The sequence below is a fragment of the Canis lupus genome, chromosome 17 (assembly GCF_048164855.1).
Source record: "Canis lupus baileyi chromosome 17, mCanLup2.hap1, whole genome shotgun sequence".
NCBI classification, from domain to species: domain Eukaryota; kingdom Metazoa; phylum Chordata; class Mammalia; order Carnivora; family Canidae; genus Canis; species Canis lupus.
This window is the reverse complement of record NC_132854.1, coordinates 2,406,846-2,426,946: the sequence shown is the minus strand read 5'-3', so window position 1 is coordinate 2,426,946 and position 20,101 is coordinate 2,406,846. Positions and strand designations below refer to the sequence as shown.

General features: G+C 50.5%; 1 pseudogene; it reads right to left on the bottom strand.

Annotated features, from left to right (window-relative positions):
* Window positions 1-3,046: 3,046 nt before the first annotated feature.
* Window positions 3,047-5,207, bottom strand: LOC140607747 (high mobility group protein B1 pseudogene; annotated as a pseudogene).
* Between the last annotated feature and the right edge of the window lie 14,894 nt (window positions 5,208-20,101).

Here is a 20,101-nt window from a genome sequence, read left to right as displayed (position 1 = left end):
CTCCTGGGCACAGGTTGGGGGTTGGTGCTTGGGCTGACTGGCTGCTCTCATGCAGACACAGGCACACATGCTACCCCTTGACTGGCCATCTTCTGTTACTGAAATCTCTCCTGAGGCTTCTTTGGGGGCAAACAGGTGCCCAGATAAAGAGGACGCTATGTGGTCAGTGTGTGTAGGGAGCTGTCACCTCCATTGGTGGTTCTGCCACTAAAAACCCTCATTAAGTCAAGCATTTGAGGGTAACCAAATAGCATGATTTCCTTTGGGGATTTCCAGTTTCATCTGCATCAGCCCAGGACAAAAGAAAGTCATGCCAATGACAAGCCATACATTTGAGTTTTCCCGTTTAAAGGGTTACTTTTAGGCAGAAGTTGTGATGCTCTTTCCAAGGAATGGGTTGTATGATCTTGTCCAAGCCTCATTTTCCAAGTGAACATGGGATGACATTGGTGCCTTGTGGGTGGGATTGGCTCAGACAGAGAAACAAAAGAAAATGTGCCATAAAAATAAAGCACTGGCATAGTTCAGAAAAAGTACCTGATTTTCCAACTGGAAGGAATCCAAAAGCATGGTTGAGAATCTATATTGATTTTTCAAAGTCTTTCCAGGGAAGGAAATCAAGGATTGAGGTAAGCTCCCCACCGCACCTCACAAAATGAATCAGAGTTCTTGTTTCTCTTTCATGCCAGTATCTGCTATGATCACCATGGGTCTTCACTGGTAGTTTGTAGAACGTCTGGGTGGAATGCTGAGCTAAAGGAATCTGTGGGCAGGACCCACCAGAGACTGCTGCCCCGTCCCCTAGGCACACTTCCACGTACAGAGTGTCTGAAAAGACGGCTGGGAAAAAGGGGTGTGCTCTGGTCAATCACATGAAGGGCTCTCATCTAACTGCAGATGTCTGCCTGCAAGGCTGAGATGAAAACTCCTGACTTTCCCTCATGGTGGTAGAGACTGGGGGTGGCCAACCAAAATCTGCTCTAACCTTTGCCAAGGTTACAGAATGGTGGCAGATCACATGACCCCGCACTCCTGGAAGGCAGGTGCAGTCGTGTGACTGTGTTTCTGCTGTGGGACTGTGAAGAGGAGTGAAGCATGCTGCATCCAAGTGTGAGATCTCTTACATCTGAGTCTGATCCTCTGCACTCTCCTTACCCTTTTCTTTGGGCGGGAAACCAGTGCTAACCGTCAGCTGATGGTCATGGCCAGAGGGGATGGCTCCCTCTCTCCTTTTCCATCCTGGACTGCTCACTGGAGACTGTTCCATGGAAAAGTGACGGATGTGTAGAGTCTCTAAGTCTTTTTGTTTTAATGGCTTAGCTCTACCTTTACCAAGACAGGTACCGGTGTTCATTCTATTCCCTTATTGCTTAGCACAGCACTTTAGATGTAATGAGAGAGGAAAGAATTAATAACTAAGGGTGTGCAGAATCAACATGTTTCCATGCTTTATTTAAGTACAAACAAGAACTTATGAGGAAAACACTCACAAAGTCAATAAATTGTTTTGTGTGCAGCCTATAAGTGTTCAGTTGAACCAGAAGAACGTCCCTTCACTTAGTACAGTGGGAAACTTCACCAGGCAGTGCTCGTGATGAGGAAGACTGGGATGATGTGCTTGGTTAGATGATAAAAGTGCATCCTGGAGGAGACTTGCCACCAGCAGAGTTCTCAGAGGGCTTCTGCTAGAGCTAACAAGACAGATGTCCTGCCCATCTCCCCAAAACCCTCCTATGTTACAGATGAAGGTAGCAGAGACTGGTCACTGCCTCTGATAGTGAAACGACCTGAAGCAGTAATTCTTTCCCCACTAGCAAACTTGAAAACTTCCATTAAAATGCGTCCTGTGCACCTGGGTGGCTCAGTCCATTAAGCATCTGCCTCCAGCTCAGGTCATGGTCTCAGGATCCTGGGTGGAGCCCCATGTTGGGCCCTGTATCCTCCTGCAGGATTAAAGATGTACAGATTTTTGCTTCCAAGTAATGCCAAATATACACCTGCTTGGATGTTTTAATTTACTAAAAACTATTAATTCTGAAACAAAGATATAAAAAACAACTACCTGAACACACTGCATAGTGACCACAAATAGGTATACTCTGGAGGGGAGTGGACATGTGGGCACTTGGAGGGTCTCTTGTTTTCACAGTTTCTGGCCTGAGGACAGGACCCAGGATTCACTGTCTAGGGCAGCTAAAACTTGAAACCCAACAGTCTCTCTTGCTTGGAGAACCAAAAGAAGAGTTTGGGACAACCATAGCCTCTGGAAAGCGAGGAAGAATTCTGGAAAGAGGGAAGCCCCAAATTTTGTGTGTAAACTCTGCTTGAATCTCTGGGTGACCCCTGAAGCAAACATGCATGGAGCAGACTCTAGGCAACTCAGATAAGAATAAAAGAACTGAACTGAGATTTGAACCAATATCCAAGAGACAGCATTTGCAGTTTTAGTTCAACAAAGTGAATCTGTTATTAAAACATAAAGCAAAAAAATCAATACGTGGTATAATGCGCAGGACAGCCCCCATAACAAAGAATTATCTGGTTTGAAGTGTCCATAAGGTTGGTGTATTTGAAGAAAAAGGAAAATATGACCCATTCTCAAGAGAAAAAAAAAGACAAGCAGTGAAGACTCACCCCAAGATAACCCAGATGCTAGAATTAGCCGATACCTATTTTAAACAGCTAATATATATACATTCTCAATGATATAAAGGAAAATATACTCATAATTACTTTTAAAAAATAAATCCCAGCACAGAGGGCAGCCCCGGTGGCTCAGCGGTTTGGTGCCTGCCTTCAGCCCAGGACGTGATCCTGGAGACCCAGGATCGAGTCCCACATCGGGCTCCCGGTGCATGGAGCCTGCTTCTCCCTCTGCCTGTGTCTCTGCTTCTCTCTCTCTGTGTCTCTTGTGAATAAATAGATAAAATATTTTTAAAAAATCTTAGCACAGAAAGAGAAGCTGTAAAAAAGAACTTAATGGGAATTCTAGAAAAGAAAAAGATAATATTTAAATTTCGAAATTCTTTTTCAAGTCTCGGTCCTCCTACTCCACTTCCATCTTCCCCTCTACCTTAACTTTCAGAATTTCTATCTGAAGTAAAAAGTTTCCTAGATGGGGTTAATGGTAAGACAGAGGTGAGGGCAGGAAGAGATCATCAATGTGAGGGCATACTGACCGAAATATAGCCCCTGTGAAGAGCACAGAGAGAAAGAGATTTGTAAATAAATCAACTAAGCCTGAAGGCCCTGTGGAAAATAACAAAAGGTTGAGTATATAAGTAATTGGATCCCAGAAGGAAAGGAGTGAGAGGTTCAGGAAAGTAATGATGAAACAGTGGCTAAATTTTTAAGTTTGATAAAAATCACATATTAACAAAGTCAAGAAACTCAGGAAACCGTGAGCAATATAAATACAACGAAAACCATATCATAAGGAAGGTGCGGAAAACCGAATCCCCTAGGAGGGTGAGCAGGGCTCCTCTATATGCCAGAGGGCCCTCCTGTCGCTGGGGCCGAGGAGGACCTGTGCTCTGTGTGGCACATTGCTTCTGGAGAGGACTGCCAGCAAAGCGCTGTTCTGTCTGAGAAGTGCTCATCCCTGTTTGTCTGCTCCTGCCACCCACACAGGTCTTCAGAAGGGCAGCTCGTTTTATTTAGAATTCCATGAAATTGGAGAATTTAATGAGGTGGCTGGGAGCACCTCATTAATATACAAAAATTAATAACTTTCATTTATAAATAAGAGATCTGATGGAATAAAATATACATTTATAGTAACAGTAGTAGCTTTTTAAATTTTTTTAATTTTAATTTTAATTTTTTAAAGATTTTATTCATTTATTCAATGAGAGACACAGAGAGAGAGAGAGAGGGAGAGGCAGAGACACAGGAGGAGGGAGAAGCAGGCCCCATGCAAGGAGCCTGACATGGGACTCGATCCTGGGACTCTAGGATCACGCCCTAGGCCGAAGGCAGGTGCCAGACCGCTGAGCCACCCAGGGATGCCCTAGTAGCTTTTTTTTAAATAAAAAAATTGTATTTACTTAGAAGCATTCAGAATGTCAACAAAACAACTGCAACTTTATTATTTTGTTTTTTGCAATTACAGAGTGGTATTCAGTTAACAGAACAACAATTATTTCGTAGAAGCTGCATCAGAGACAACTGAAGATGAAAAACTACCATTGCCATATATAACTAATTTGTGCTGTGCACCAAGAACCTGCTTTAAATTTCCATGCCAATTTACAACCCCCATACTCTGCCAGGCAAGGTTAGTGGCTATTGAAAATACCACCAGGACAGGGCTATCTAAAGACACATTCCGTAGTGTGTTAACTATACAAAAAAATGCACTGTACAATTTAAAAACAAATCTTACACAGCCTTCCATTTCAATTTTTTTTCTTTAAAAGGAGTGAGTTGTGTACAGGGGGGTTAAATGCTTTATAGACAAGAAAAAAAACTGTGCTAGAACCAACTTCATCATCATCATCTTCTCCTTCATCTTCATCTTCTTCCCCCTCCTCTTCATCTTCCTCATCTTCCTCGTCTTCCTTCTTTTTCTTGCTCTTTTCAACCTTGACAACTCCCTTTTTTGCCGCATCAGGCTTTCCTTTAGCCCGGTATGCAGCAATATCATTTTCATTTTTTTCCTTCAGCTTAGCAGCCTTCTTTTCATAAGGCTGCTTGTCATCTGCAGCAGTGTTATTCCACATCTCTCCCAGTTTCTTTGCAACATCACCAGTGGATAGGCTGGGATACTCACCTTTGATGTTTGGGCGATACTCAGAACAAAACAAGAAAAAGGCCGAGGGAGGCCTCTTGGGTACATTGGGATCCTTGAACTTCTTTTTTGTTTCCCCTTTAGGGGGGACGTAAGTTTTCATTTCTCTTTCATAATGGGCCTTGTCCACCTTAGCCATGTCTTCAAATTTTCTTTTCTCTTTAGCAGACATGGTCTTCCACCTTTCTGAGCATTTCTTAGAAAACTGAGAAGTTGACTGAAGCTTCTGGGTGCTTCTTGTGCTCCTCTCGGTAAGTTTGCACAAAGAATGCATATGATGACATTTTGCCCCTTGGCTTCTTAGGATCTCCTTTGCCCATGTTTAATTATTTTCCTCAGCGAGGCACAGAGTCGCCCAGTGCCCGTCTGGCTCTCACTTGCCCCGGCGCTGTCTCTATGGAGTTCAATGTACTGCAATCGCTGAACAGTAGTAGCTTTAAACGCTGCTGGACACAGAAGAAAACATGCAGATGGGAGAGGGACCAGATGTCCATGGATAGGAACTCTCCTCATCATAAAGACGCCAATCTTCTAAGTTTACTTATCTATTGAGCTGGATCCCATTTTAAATATTAGCAATGTCAAGCAATTTTTAAAACATGAGGCAAGTAGATTGTAAAGCTTGTAAGATGCAAGCATGTGAAATTGATGTGAACTCTTTCTGGAAAGATGTGCAAGAAACTGATACCACAGGCTGCCTCTGGGAGGAAGTGGTGTGCCCGGGTGCTGGAGCCTGAACACCGACTTCACTATTTCTCATGGTTTTTCTTTTCATTCTAAGCTATGTGAAAAATATAAATTTTGAAAGAAATAGAATTATTTAGAGAATTAGTTCAGAGAGATAGTAAGCAATGAAGAAAACCCAAGAAAATACTGAAAAAGAAGAACAATACAATTTCCCATGTACTAACCACACTGTCATGTTGTGTTAGCTCAGGAATAGATTGCTGGAACCATCTATAAAGTCCAGAAAATGAATACAATATTATTACATAATAAAGGGGTATTTCAAATCAGTGGGAAAGTGTGTAATCACCTGAAAAAAAGTTCCAATTACCCACCCATATCTACCAAAGTAAATACCATACAGGTGGAGAATTCGACCATGAATAATAGAACCTTAAAAGTAATAGAAGAAAAGTAGGAGGCTCCTCAAATCATCTCTGATTCAGAAAGACCTTTTTAACTCTGACACAAAATCTGGAAGCCAGAAAAGGAAAGACTGACACATTTGACCAACCCCGCACCCTAACAACCAGGGTATTAGTTGGCAAACATCATCACAGACAAAATTAAATGATAATCAATAAATTAGGAAAAATGCTTGCACTTCAGGTAACAGAAAAATGGCTCCTATGTTTAATCATATGAATTCCTTAAACTCGATATTTTAAAAGGCCAAGAGTTTAATGGGAAGGTGGGAAGCGTATATGCAGACTTTACAGGAAAAAACAGCTGGTTCCTTGGTGCTCAGACTCACTGCAAGAAGATGCAAATTGAAACAACACTGAGACGCAAGTTCTTTATCAGGTTATTAAGAATAAGGTTTGCATTCACATCGTATTTGTAAAGGTGAGGAGGAGACAGGCAGTTTATATGCTGCTGCAGGGAGTGTAAATTGGTACAACCTCTGGGAAGAACCGATTGACAGTATCTAGCGAGATTTAAAATGCACGGAGATCTCATCCTATAGCAATACTCATCTGTGTGCAAAACAACTCCTGCCCAAGCATATTTGGCACAACATTGTTTGTAAAAGCAAAATAAAGGAAATAATTTAATGTCTGTCAGGGGGCTGGTTAAATAAATGTTGGTACAATCATACAATAAAACACACTCTACACGTACTGAAATGAAACACTCTCCAATGTGTAAAGTAAAAAAAAAAAACCAAAAACCATATGAGGAAGTGAGTTTAGTGTGCTCTCATTTGTAGAAAATATTATGTAAATGTATTCACATACATTGGATATCTATGTGAGTATATTTTTCACAGATGATGCATTACGTAAATCCCTGCATCGTTAGGAAACTGCTTGTCTCTGGGAAGAGGAAATAAGAGCCTGAGAATGGAGGTGGTGTCAGTGCACACATTACATATTCAGAGAATGATGCAAAAATAGAGGAGCAAAATAAAAGACTTCTAAAATTTTCATTTATTCTTTCAACAGTGTTTACTAAGCACCCCCATTGCTTATCTTGTGTTAAGTGATTAAATAGAGAGCAAGACACACAAGGTTTGAAGTGGAAATAAGACCAGGGGACCCAAGATGGAGCCCTGGGTGAAAAAATTTTACCTTGAAGCCTGGAGCCCAATTCAGCACAGCCTGTGGCTGTGGGACGAGGTTCTGGAGCTGGGAACTGGGTGGACCCCCGAGAACCCAGACACCTCGCAGGTTTCTGCCCCATGCTGGGACGCCATCTCTGATGTGTGGCAGATTGGGGGCTGTATGTGCGCCCTTGCTGGGGGGCACTGGGCTGGCTGGGGTCTCTACACTCACGGGACTCCTATCTCGGGATCCTGGCGTCCATGTGGTCCATACTGTTGTCAGCAGGCAGGTGCCCCAGGGAAGTGCTGTCGCCACATCTCTGCCCTCAAGGAGCTTAAGTTCTGGCACCCAGGTAAAGAGAAGCTGCTTTTCACAGCCTGGAAAGACCGAGGCTGAATGTGTCACTGACCTGTTGGTCTCAGGTTTGTCTGGTACAAATGCAGGATGCTTAGGGGCAGTGGTCTTGCTAATAGAACATTCTAGTTAAGAAAAAGGCTTCCATTGCATGCATTAATTGCCAATTTGCAAAGGATGTAAGAAAGCACCTTAGGTACATATAATTTCATCTTGCTCTGATGATGCAGAAGCCACCTTGGAGTTATCCTTAGAAACACAAGAGTTTTATGGGTACCCAAGAGATGGAGTAACAAAACATTGGCCAGAAGATGGGGTGTCCTGCCTCAGCACCCTTGGTACACGCCTCAGAGGGTGGCCCTGTGCCTGGGGCCCCTGTCGGCTCACCCTGCTGGGGGGCAGACCGCCTCGTCTCCGAGCGTGCACTGCCCAAGTCACCAACGCTCCCACGCAGGCCAGTGTCAGCCCCGCGACCTCAGAGCGCGGCGTCTGGATCCCTGAGCCGGGCGCGGGCCTGCGCTGTGCTGTCCACACCTGCTTGGAGACGCGGGACGCGGGTCTCCGTCCTGGCTCTGCCCTTGGGGGCCCTGGCGGCTCACGGGTGTGGCTGGCCGCGGAGGCACGGAGCAGCCTGCTCCCCGAGAAGCTCCCACTCCCCTCTCTTTTGTGAATCTACAGTGTGCCACTTCACTTGTCACATTTGCCCCACAGGAATTAATTAAGTGAAGTAAGCATTGAGGGAGCACTCTGAGCCCTGAGGGTGACAAAACCTGAGCCAGCCTTGGGCCTCCCCCCTGCCCGCCCCAGGGTGCCAGCTCCCCGAGGAAATGTAGGTGTGTTTTCTCAGCGCCTCCCCAAATCCTCCACTTAAACCCTCTAGAGTCCCTGGAGGTGGGAAGTGGGTGTCTCGGAGGAAAGAGATGCTCGGGAAGGTGCAGCCATTGTCCAAGGACGCCCGGCTGCAAAGCTGTGGTGCTCCCAGGTGCTCCAACACATGTGAGGCCCCGGGGTGTCTCAGCAGCCCTTTAGGACGCATGGGGCCGTGAACTTCAAGGTGACCAGAAGGTGCACAGCTGCTCTCTCATGACACTGGTGGCCTCGCAGGGGGAGCGGGTGCTGGGACCTTCACCAAAACGAAGCAAAGCCTCTCTCTCCGCCCTGTTCTCTCCCAAATTAATTGATCTCCGCTGAGCAGAGGCTCTGCATCCTGGGGCCTCCTGCTTGTCCCCTGTCCAGCGTCAGCTCCAGGTCAGCCTGAGCACAGCCGGCCACCAGCCTGGGGTCCGGCCCCTTCATGGAGGCCTGGGCCTGTGGGTTTGAACCCCACTGGCTTATGGAGGTGTTCATTCTTCTTTACCAGGAGCTCCCTTGCCTGCTCACACTTGCCGCTGTCTCCCCACCCCATGCCATTCTGTGCCTTGCATTCCATTCCCTTCCTTTCCATTCTGTGCCATTCCTTCTCTTTTTTTTTTTTTTTTTTTTTTTTGAATTCTTATTTATTTGACAGAGAGAGAGAGTGAGCGCACAAGCCGGGGTAGTGGGAAAGGGAGAAGGAGACTCCTTGCTCAGCAGGGAGCCCGGATGCGGGGCTCCATCCCAGGACCCTGGGATCAGGACCTGAACGGAGCCCCCCAGGCACCCTGTTCCATTCCTTTCTGTTCTAGGCCACTTCACTCCGTTCCACCCCATTCTCTTCTGTTCCACTCTGTTCCTGTCTACCACGCTATGCTCGTCCTATTCCTGTTTTGGTAAGACAGAGGTGGACAAGCAGGAGCAGGGATTTCTTCCTCGGGCAGGTTGCTCTCTGCTCACTTCTGTGCTCTCTCTTTCCCCTGCTTCCCTGAGTTTGCTTGCTTCCTCCACTGTGGGCTGGGCTCCCTGGGGTGGCTCCTGTCTGCCTGTCCTGCAGGTTAAGGGCAGACAAAGGGAGTAGGCCGAGGGGAACCTGCAGACTCTGAAACAAAACAGGACCAGGGCTGAGGGTGTGGGGTGCAGTCACAAGTGGGGAGTGGGGGGAGGCCAACTGGGTGGGTCAAGCTGGAGAGGCTGAGGCAGGCAGCCGGGGAGCAGAGGCTCAGAGGCAGGAAGAGCGCTGATAGTTAAAGGGGACTGAGAATCAGGGAGCCCCGGGGCACAGAGGCACTCAGCTCCCTACAAGCCCTCGGAGCAGGACTACCCCTCTCCTCTCTGGTGTTTCTTCTTGTTGTTTCTTTCCTCTAATTATAAATGTTCTTGCCTATGCAATAAGATATTCCCAGAAGCTGAAAGGATCTTATGATCAACCATCTACAGGTGTGGAAACTGAGGCTCAGAGACATCAAGTGATTGCCCACAGTCACACAGCTGACAGTGGGTCTCCCAGCTCCCGAGACCTGTGGACTCCAACCAAGTGCCCCGCAGCCCCCCGCATCGGAGGACCGTCTCCGATGGGGTGGGACTCGCTGTCCTCCGCTGCGTGCAGAGTGCCACAGCGCATCAGCTTGAAGCAACACCCACTTGCCACAGTTCCCGTGGGTTGGGAGCCCGGGCAGGGCTGTGTGGGGTGCTGACACTCTGGCCGCTCTGTTTTCTTCATCCCTCTGGCTTTCCAGGCTGCAGCCTCTGTTCGCCAGCCCCGTGGGGGGCTCGGGTGCGGGAGAGCCGGGCGTGGGTGGGCGGAGGGCCCGTGGCAGCCAGGGCGCTCTCTCCCAGGCACACGTATCCTTACAACATCGTCTGTATCCCACTTCCGGCGGGGAGGGGGCTTCCAGGTGGTTCTGGTGGGGAAGTCTCTAGGGTACATGAGACTTAAGTGGCCTCTCGGAAAAGCTAAAGGGCAGAAGGACTAGTAATGCCCTGCCTTGTGGACATTTGGTGCCCTTGGTGTCAACAGGGACGGGAGAGCTGTGTTTCTGAGTGTCGTGTGTCCTTTACTTGTGGCCCCGGGAGCGTGAAGGTATCACTCTGATTTAGTCAAGAAACAGTATTGCTCTAGGAAAAGACAAAATCACATTCCAGGCAACATTTTTCAGTCTGCTTAAGCTTGCACTTGAAATGAGGTTCTCAAGGCACAGGAGGGAATGCTACAAAAACAGGAATGTCGATCTACGCAGGAGCATTTCCATAATCAGGTTACACCGGACGCGCGTGGCGGGCTCACTCCCCGGGTGACAGAGCTCTGCGTGGGGACACCCACTCAAATGGCAAGGCATGCCTACTTCCCCAGGGAACCTTAACTCCTCGAGCCTCGTTTCCCTATTTATGTATCCAGAGAAGTGACATTTGATTAAAACAAAACAAAAAACGCTATGCCTAAATAAGTCAGAAATACCTGTTTTGACAAGCATAAAACAAGAATACTAAATTAAGAGATCAGTGATTTTTTTTTTCCCATTTAATTGTAAACCATCTTGTTTTCTTCTAGCTGGCTGTAGAACAGCGATATGTCCCTGATTCCCTGGAGGGCCCCAGAGGTGTGTGGATGGGCGTGTTTTACCGGTGAACACAGGGTAGCGCTGACCAGCCCTGGGGCCACCACCTGCTGGGGGGCGCGCAGAGGGAGGTGGTCCATTCTGCTGGAGCTCCTGGTTCTCAGCAGGGCGGCCACCTGGAAGCCCCTTACTCTTCCCCAGGTAACTGGGAATCGGCTATGGTTTTGTTTGAATTCTCAACATGGACTTATCAGCAACATCCCCTAATTATCATGCCCAGATTAGTTGAGATTTTGAATGTATTATTTTCTTAAAAATATACTGTACAGTCACTTTACCTCCAGTTCCCTTCCTGTGGGGTGTGAACTCCGCGTGGTAGGGGGTGGGGGGGTGGGGTAGCCTCTGCAGGTGGCCAGGAAGGGCATGTGGACAGTATTGCTGCCCCCTACTGGTGCAGGTGGACATTGTACAGCACAGGTGCACACAACTGGGTTCACACCCGGAACCTTTCTCCACAGACAGCTAATAGGATGCAGGTTCGGGGGTTTTTCTGTGACACCTGACATTTGAAGTCAATACTTCTGGAGGGGCACCTGGGTGGCTCAGCGGTTGAGCATCTGCCTTCATCCCAGAGCGTGATCCCGGTCCTGGGATTGAGTCCCACGTCGGGCTCCCTGCATGGAGCCTGCTTCTCCCTCTGCCTGTGTCTCTGCCTCTCTCTCTCTCTCTCTCTGTGTCTCTCATGAATAAATAAATAAAATCTTAAAAAAAAATACTTCCTGGATATACGACTCAAAGCAATGGTGGCATTGCTACTAGCTTCAGGCTGGTTTCAAGCAGGTTTTACTTTTTCCCTACTGCATTCCAGGTATTCTTTTAAAAAAAATATGAGGAGGCAGGTGCCTCATAGGGAGCCCAGTGCAGGACTCGATCCCCTGACTGGGATCACACGCTGAGTCGAAGGCAGACGCTCAACTGCTGAGCCACCCAGGCATCCTGCATTCCAGGTATTATATTAATTAAATTGAGTGAAAATTTCGCTTTTCTTGGATACCTGACATTGTAGTTATTTCAAATGTATTATTTTGTTCTAGACTGTGTATTCACTTTTTTGAAAAATATTTTATTCATGTATTTGAGAGCAGAGAAAGAGAGTGAGAGTGAGAGCATGCACAAGTAAGGGGAAGAGCAGAGGGAGAGAGAGAGAAGCAGACTCACTGATGAGCAGGGAGCCCAATGTAGGACTCGATCCCAGGACCCTGAGATCATGACCTGAGCTGAAGGCAGGCGCTTCACGGGTTGAGCCACCCAGGTGCCCCTGCGTATTCACTTTCATTACGGTATGTTTGTTGATCAACCTGTTTAAAGCAAGATGAGCCCCAAATCCTGCAGCCAGTTTCGTACAATCTCCTACAACAGATTATGATTAGTGGGGGTAGAGCAAGCTGAATAATTTAGTCCACCAACCATCATTGTGATGGGTATTATTTTCTCAGTGTCAAGACTGGGAAGCTGAGCCCCGGGTGCCAAGACAATACCCCATGGTCACAGCATGAGGGACGGCGTGCAGACCGAGGAGCCGGTCCAGCGCTGGAGCCACACACACTCTTCTGTGACACGGGGTGATGCAAGAGGGTCCAGGCTTCTCACATCTCAGCCCCGAGAGGGAGCTCCCTCCTCCCCGGTGTGCCCAGGCTGACCTCAGTCACACTCAGAGGAGATCTGCTTTCCACATGGTTGGCTTCCCTAGATGAGTTTTCATGCCACCTGGGACGTGCCTCCAGTCACTCGCCCCTGTGGCTGTCACAGCGCAGCCAGTGGAGGTGCAGCCTTCCAGGGAGAGGCTGGCAGGCGGGCGCCGCATCCAGCCAGAGGACCAAGGCCCCTGTCACTGGACCTGCAGAGCGATTGTTGAGCCACTACACTAACTCCGTGTGTCTTCGTATTGTGTCCCCTGTGGGAAATGCAGGTTTCAAGGCTGATGGCGAATTTGATGATGTGGGGTTTAGTGATGAAGCCATTCAGCAGGGGTGAGTCTCAACCCTGAGGCTGGCTGGGCACATGTCTTCGCTGAGTCACATCTTGCTGCCTGCTCTTCCACGGGAGGACCAAGAAAAGGGCATAGCATCTATGAAGGTGCCAAAAAAATTTAAATTTTATTTACATGAACTCTGTCTTCCTTCCTCTTTCTTTTGTTTGAACAGTACTACGTAAAGCACGGAGACCAAATCTAAATGGGCAAATGCACCCCCAGGGAAACGGTCTACAGCCCTGACGGACCAGGGGTGAGGCTGGGGCGAGGGCGGCCACCAGGCCCTGACACATCTCCGTGGCCCGCGCTCCCGCTTTCCCGCGCAGGGCGTCGGGGGAAACAGGCCAGCTCCAGGGCTTGGGTCAGTTCCACGAACTCCTCGCCGACAGTCTGCAGTTGCTCTGGGCTGAACACGACCCCGCACTCCCCTCAGGAGATGCAAGTCCCCCCAGGAAGGTCCCTGGCCACTTCCTGAAGCCTGGAGCGTGGCCTTACCAGCTCCACTCCTGCAGACAGATGGGTCTGGGAGGGGGGGTCCTTGCCCTGCGGAGGCGCACAGGCCCCGCGCGGTCCTCTCCTTGTGCGACACCCGTGTCAGTGGGAGGACGTGTGACCCCGGAATCACAGCAAGCCTCGTCCTCCAAGGTCCTGCCTCCTGCCAGACACCCTCCGCTCGTCACTCCTCCTCTGCCTGAGGACTGCACGGATGCATCTCCCCACTGGCAGGAAGCTGGCCTTAGGGGGAGACACGGTAACCCCTCCATGCAAGCTTCCTGTACGCTTAGAGGCATCTTTCTATACAATTAGTTTTATTTTTAAAAAATGTTTTATTTATTTATTCATGAGAGACAGAGAGAGACAGAGAGAGAGAGAGAGAGAGAGAGAGAGAGGCAGAGACACAGGCAGAGGGAGAAGCAGGCTCCATGCAGGAAGACCGATGTGGGACTCGATCCCAGGACCCCAGGATCATGCCCTGGGCCAAAGGCAGACGCTCAACCACTGAGCCACCCAGGTGTCCCTAGGGGCATCTTTCTAGACTGTAGGCTCCACAGGCACGACAACAACACTGTCTCGGGACACCAGGATGTCTGAGTGCATCCTGGTGTCCCGAGACAGGATAGTAGACACATAGTGGGCACTGGATAAATAAATATCTCAGGGTCCACACCAAGTTGGGGAAAGAGGGGGTCTGAAAGCCCTTTTTTCTGCCCTGGCTTCCTAGCTTCCTGCAAAGCTCCCTCTCTGGTCAGCGTGAGGAGGGCTCCATAGGGGGCCGCTCCAGAGGACTTTGGGGCCTCCAGCCTTTGAATATTCTTCTGGCAATTTCCTGAAGGGAATCTTTCAGGTTGAGAGAGAGAGGATCAGGTTTGAAAGCTTATGACTAATTGCATAAATATATGTATGCTTCAAGCTGATTCACTGATCAAATAGAAGTCTCACTGAACACCTCATTAAAAATTAAAACCAGCAGAAAATGCAATGTCTGAGGATGAAAGCTTTAGACAGTGACAGCTCACCGAGTTGTCATTTCTTACTGTGGTCATGCCCACAAAGCCATCACTGTTGGGCACGAGAGTCGCCCCAGCAAGATTTCTGTGTGGCCTGTCACCTGCCTTTTACTTCCCTGAGTCCAGAGGCTGATCTGCTGCTGAGACGCAGAGGAACCTGCTCCTCTGCTGAGAAGCCTGATGGACGAGTGCCGTGTCCAGTGTCCAGTGAGGATAGATGGGCGCTGTGTCCAGTGTGAGGGTCTCCTGATGGACAGGAGCCACACCTAGTGTGAGGACCTCCTGATGGATGGGCAGGGTGTCCAGTGTCCAGTGAGGTTGATTAGGCACTGGGTCTCCTGCAGGATGGGGGTGTGTGTCCAGTGTGAGGGTCTCCTGGTGGACAAGCACCACGTCCGGTGTCCAGTGAGGAGGGAGAGGCACCATGTCTAGTTATGGTGCAGCATCCGTTCCTGGGCCTGTGAGGTGCTGAGGGAATATCTGGGCGTGTTTGGGAGGAGTTCCACCGTGTAACCAATCCTCACCTTCCCTCCATGGACCCAAACCTCCAAATGGAGGGATTTCTTGTCTCCACATTGCTCCTGTGATCAGGGGTGTTTGTCTTTTTGGCCAAATGGTAGGCTGCTCAGGTGCTTGGCCCATTATATTTTCTAGATTCTGAATCTCCTGGGCTTCCTGTGCCGGGAGTTATACAGGGTGGGTCCTCAGCACTAGGAACTGATGATCAGTTGATAGATGAATGAATGCTCCAACTTTTCTTCACATATTTATCTCAAGTTAGAGGGAGGATTATCTCCTGACCCCCCAGAATCTAGATTGTTCATCCGTCAGACTGAAGGGTCTTCTAGGAATCAGGACCCACCCCCCCCCCCCCAGCAAGGAGGATGGGGCTGAAAGAAGGGGTCGGACCCTGAGCTGGGACCTCCATCCACAGGAGCACACCAACGTCTCATGGCATATCGGGACAGGCTCAGCTGCTGTCCAGGCAAGCATACCAGCAGGGCCGGGGCGAAGGAGAGGGTGCTCCATGCTGGCTGGTGGGTCCACACCATGCCAGCATGCCATCCAAGGACCATGCCTGAAGTCTCTCCGTGGTGGTAGTCCAGCATCAGAATGCCAGGCCGTGGGGTCCAAACCTCTCCCACCATGGTGTGATGTTGGACCAGTTCCTCTTCTCTATCTTCCTGATCTCTGGGGCCATTACTTGCAGTTGCTGCAAGGATTGAGTGAGTTTGCATGGTAACGCCATAGAACACGGTCTGCACATAACAGCACAACAAATACGGCCACCAATGTGTCCGTCCCGCAGGGGAGCAAACTCGGAGATTTACCCAAGGCACCTGTGTGCTAGGAAGATCAGTCAGCCTCCACAGATCTCCCCAACCCTGCCCCGTCAACATTCCGCTCCGTGGCCCCGGACGAGTCTCTAATGCTGCTCCAGGTCGTGTGTGCACCTCCGGCAGGGCTGGCGGTGGCTGAGGAGCACAGTCTGTAATGCACAAGGCAATGGGTCCAGCTGGAATCTCAGCAGTATTTTGACCAGGAACTGGATGGATTGCCTCAACCCAAAATTAGTTTGTTTTCGGATGAGTGCATTATTCTGGAATGTCTTTGTAAAGGTCACAGAGACACAAAACAGAGAGGGTGTTTTCTTAATACTTCTATTTTTCTGTTTCCCAAGTTTTATGACATCACCCATCATAGTGGGTTGAATAGGTCCCCCTCAAAGTCATGTTATCCAGAATCTCAGGATGTGACTTTATTTGGAAATAGGGGTTTTACAGGCATAATTAGTTAAGCTGAAGTCATACTGCATAGGGTGGGCCCTGGATCCAAAGCCTGATGTTCCTAGAAGAGGCTAGAACACAGAGGGGAGACGGCCAGGGGACAGTGGTGGCAGAGATGGGGTGATGTGTCTACGAGCTGAAGACATCAAGGAGCGCTGGCGGCACCACCAGGAGCTGGAGGGGCAGGCAGGAGCCCCCAGAGCCTTCGGAGGGAGCTGGGCCATGGTCTGGACTTCTTGCCACAGGTCCGTGAGAGCATAAATCCTGGTTGTCTGAGTTGCCCACAATGTCCCCAGGGCACTCGGACACCCACGAGTACGGATCCGTGGGTGGTGGAGGACCTGAGGCACTTGCTGTGAACTCTGCCGCCCTGAATCGTCTCCTCGGGCCACCATGGGGCTGGGTTAGGCTGGAGGCCACCGGCTTCTAAGTGTCTCCCTCTCTGCTGGGACCACATGGCAACCACCAGGGCAGCTCTGCCATTTGTTAACAGTGTCATTTCTTTCATAGAAAGGTAAGCAAATCAGGTGCTGGAGGCCCACAGCCAACCTCCTGGCGGTGCCCCGGGGGGATCTGTCTCATCGTAGGCAAATCAGCCTACCTGGGACCTCACTGCTGGGAGCGGGGAGGAGGGCACAGGGATACACAGGCCAGGCTCCTCGCCATCCTGGGCCTGCCGCAGGACCCAAGCTTCCCCAGAACAGAGACCCTTTTTCATTCTCCTGGTGGACACTCCCCTCTCCACGACCCAGCACCACGTCTCAGACTGGTAACTACCTGCTGGGCTGGATGTAGAAAGCCGTAGGCAAGTCTCGAACTGCGTCAGGCACACACATGGGGAGAGTACCCTGCTTTCCTCACTTCTGGTGGGGCCTCCCACATTAAGGAACCAGGACAGGGAGCTCCCGCACGAGGGCATCTGTCACGCCTAAAAAGGAGAACAAGTGGCAAAATCCTGGTTTTTGAGCCTCGTACCTAACCAAACACTGACCACAGGCACAAGATGGGAGTCACGGAGAATCCTGGAGGGGCAGCGCGTCCTCCTGCACCACAGCCCTGCCCGGCCCCCAGCGAGCCACACAGCCCAGCTGCAGAGCGGAGCCTCAAGCACAGCAGGGAAGCAGGTGCCCAGGGGTTGGCCGGTCAAGTTGGTGCCAGAGAGGAAGTGTGCTCTCCAGCGCCAGGGCTCCAGGGCCTGGCAGGTTCCCCTTGGCCCAGTCTGCTGGAGGCCTCAATTCCTGCATTTCTGCTGAGCGCCCCTTGCCACACAGCTGGTGGTGAGCTGGTTTCCCGGGCTGCACGTCCATCGTAGCACCCTGCACCAGCCCCCACGCACCGTCTCAGTTCTGCAGGCAGAGGTGCAAAACCAAGGTGTTGCAGGGCCACACTCCCTCTGAGGCTCCACAGAATCCTTCCTCACCTCCTCTGGCTTCAGGGGGGTGGTCAGTGGTCCTTGGGGTTCCTTGGCTTGTAGGTGCATCACGCTGACATCTTCCTCCATCTTCCCGGGGCATTCTCCCTGTGGCTCTGTCTTCATGCAGCCCTCCCCTCTTCCAAGGACATGAGCCGCATTGCATTAGGGCCCATCCTGCTGATCCCATCTTTACCTCATCGTATCTGCAAAGACCCCATCGCCAAGTAAGGTCACTCCCACAGGTCCTAGGGGTTAGGACTTCAACGTATCCTTTCGGGGACACAGCTTGTCTATAACAAGTACCAACTCTGAGCCTTTGCAGGTTACAAGTGCAAACCTCCAAACCCAGATGCTGCATGCCGTGGTTCCAGGGGGAGTCTGGTGCCTCTCAGCAACAGCACCTTTGCGGGGCTCTCCCGAGGACGTCAGAGGGGGGCTCGCTCCCCATCACAGCAGAAGCTCCCTGTGTTCAGACTGCTCCTTCGGCAGAAACCTCTTCACTCCCTCAAACCCAGCATCTTGGGATCCCTGGGTGGCGCAGCGGTTTGGCGCCTGCCTTTGGCCCAGGGCGCGATCCTGGAGACCCGGGATCGAATCCCACATCGGGCTCCCGGTGCATGGAGCCTGCTTCTCCCTCTGCCTGTGTCTCTGCCTCTCTCTCTCTCTCTCTGTGACTATCATAAATAAATAAAAATTAAAAAAAAAATAAAATAAAAACCCAGCATCTTTGCCACGTCTGCCCTGTCTTTTCTTCCCCAGAATCCAGGCTGTGTTCTTGTCCCAGGGCTGTCCTGCATCTTCATGTCAATGCTCTGCTCTGCTCCTCCAGCCTGGCCTTCAGTCACCAACTTGCACCCTGGGCCCTGGGGCGGGAAGAGATTTTCTGCGTGGTCAGGGGTCTACTCGCCGCTCTTGCTCACCCCTGTCACTCAAGCCCCAGAGCCAAATTCCAGCTGGGTTAATACAGAGAATGACGACCTGCTTGGTGGGGGACACCAGCCCTCTCTTCCCTCACTTTGTCCCCAGTGGCTCAGCCCTGCCACCTCGCCTCCTGCGGCCCATCTAGGGCTCCAGGTGCCAGGGAGGCCTGGCACTCAGGTGGTCCCTTGATAGCAGGGCCAGGATACCAGGCTCCCCCGCATCGTAAGCCCAAGAGAAGCTGGCTGTGGTACAGCTGCCATTGCTGCAGACCAGGAGGACATGGTCATGGGAGGCACCTCGCGGAGTCTAATAGCACCTGAGGTCATGCGAGAGGGGGCAGCAGGCCCAGCCGCCGCCCATGTGGAGGGGATGCTGAACTTCTCATGGTGGCGGGGTGAATGGCATGGTGGGTGCCAGAGTCAGGCTGTGTGCTGGGTTGGGTGGGCTGTTCAGTGAGGGAGACCCGAAAAGGGGCCACAGCGTGGGGTGAAGGCACCTGCTTCCCTGCTGTGCTTGCGGCTCCACTCTGCGGCTGGGCTGTGCGGCTCGCTGGGGGCCGGGCAGGGCCGCAGTGCAGGAGGACACGCTGCCCCTCCAGGATTCTTCGTGACTCCCATCCTGTGCCTGTGGTCAGTGTTTGGTTAGTTACGAGGCTCAAAAACCAGGATTTTGCCACTTGCTTCTCCATTTTAGGTGTGACAGATGCCCTGGCGCGGGAGCTCCCTGTCCTGGTTCTTTAATGTGGGAAGAGCAGCATGCAGCAGAGGGAGGAGCAGAAGCCACACAAATCGATGCCTAATTCCACTGTCCACACAGGACTCAGAGCATGGAGGTGCTGCTGGTGGGGAATCAGGGGTGCCCTGGAGCCCTTTCACGCTCCCATGCCTTCCCTAAGACTCACGTGCCCATTTTTGGAGACACTGCCAACCCCTGCTACTCAGGCATGTGCATAGCCCTGTGTCTGTCCTGCTGAGAGTCTAACCAGAACACCAGGGGGAAGTGTGTGGCTGCCTAGCTTGTCCCTCATGGGAGGGGGGTCCCCTGGTAGCAGCGTGCCCAGAATGGAGGGAAGGCACTCAAACCAGCAGAGGGAGTCTCACGCTGCCAAGGATGCCGTCAGCTGGCTGGGGTTGGAGAGGAGGCTGACAGCATTCTTCCTGGCAACAGTCCCTCACATGGTTGTCAGGAAGCCCCACGGCTTGCACCATGGCCCCAGGGAGGGGCAAAGACCAGGCTCCTCCAGGGTCCCACCAGAGGATATCTTAGTAGTACTGATCTCAAGAGCCTGCAATAATATTCCACAGGGAAGTGTTACAGACAAAATAATTCTACATGATGTCTGGCAGCAGTCTAGTACAAAGTGGGTCATTTGGCTACAAGATATAACAGATACAAAAATACTGCTATATGCAAAGCCACACTTTGTCTGTGCCTACGTAAGTTTCTTGAATTGTTTGATAAAGGATCCAAGAACCGAAATGATGGGGAAAAGGTAAGAACATCTATTTAAACAGGAATTTCCGTCCAAGTGTAAATAAATAGCTCTGGCGACATTGCGTTTCAGGGACAGGCCCCACACTGTGATTGTACCACACTATGTGTGGAGCATGGTGCCA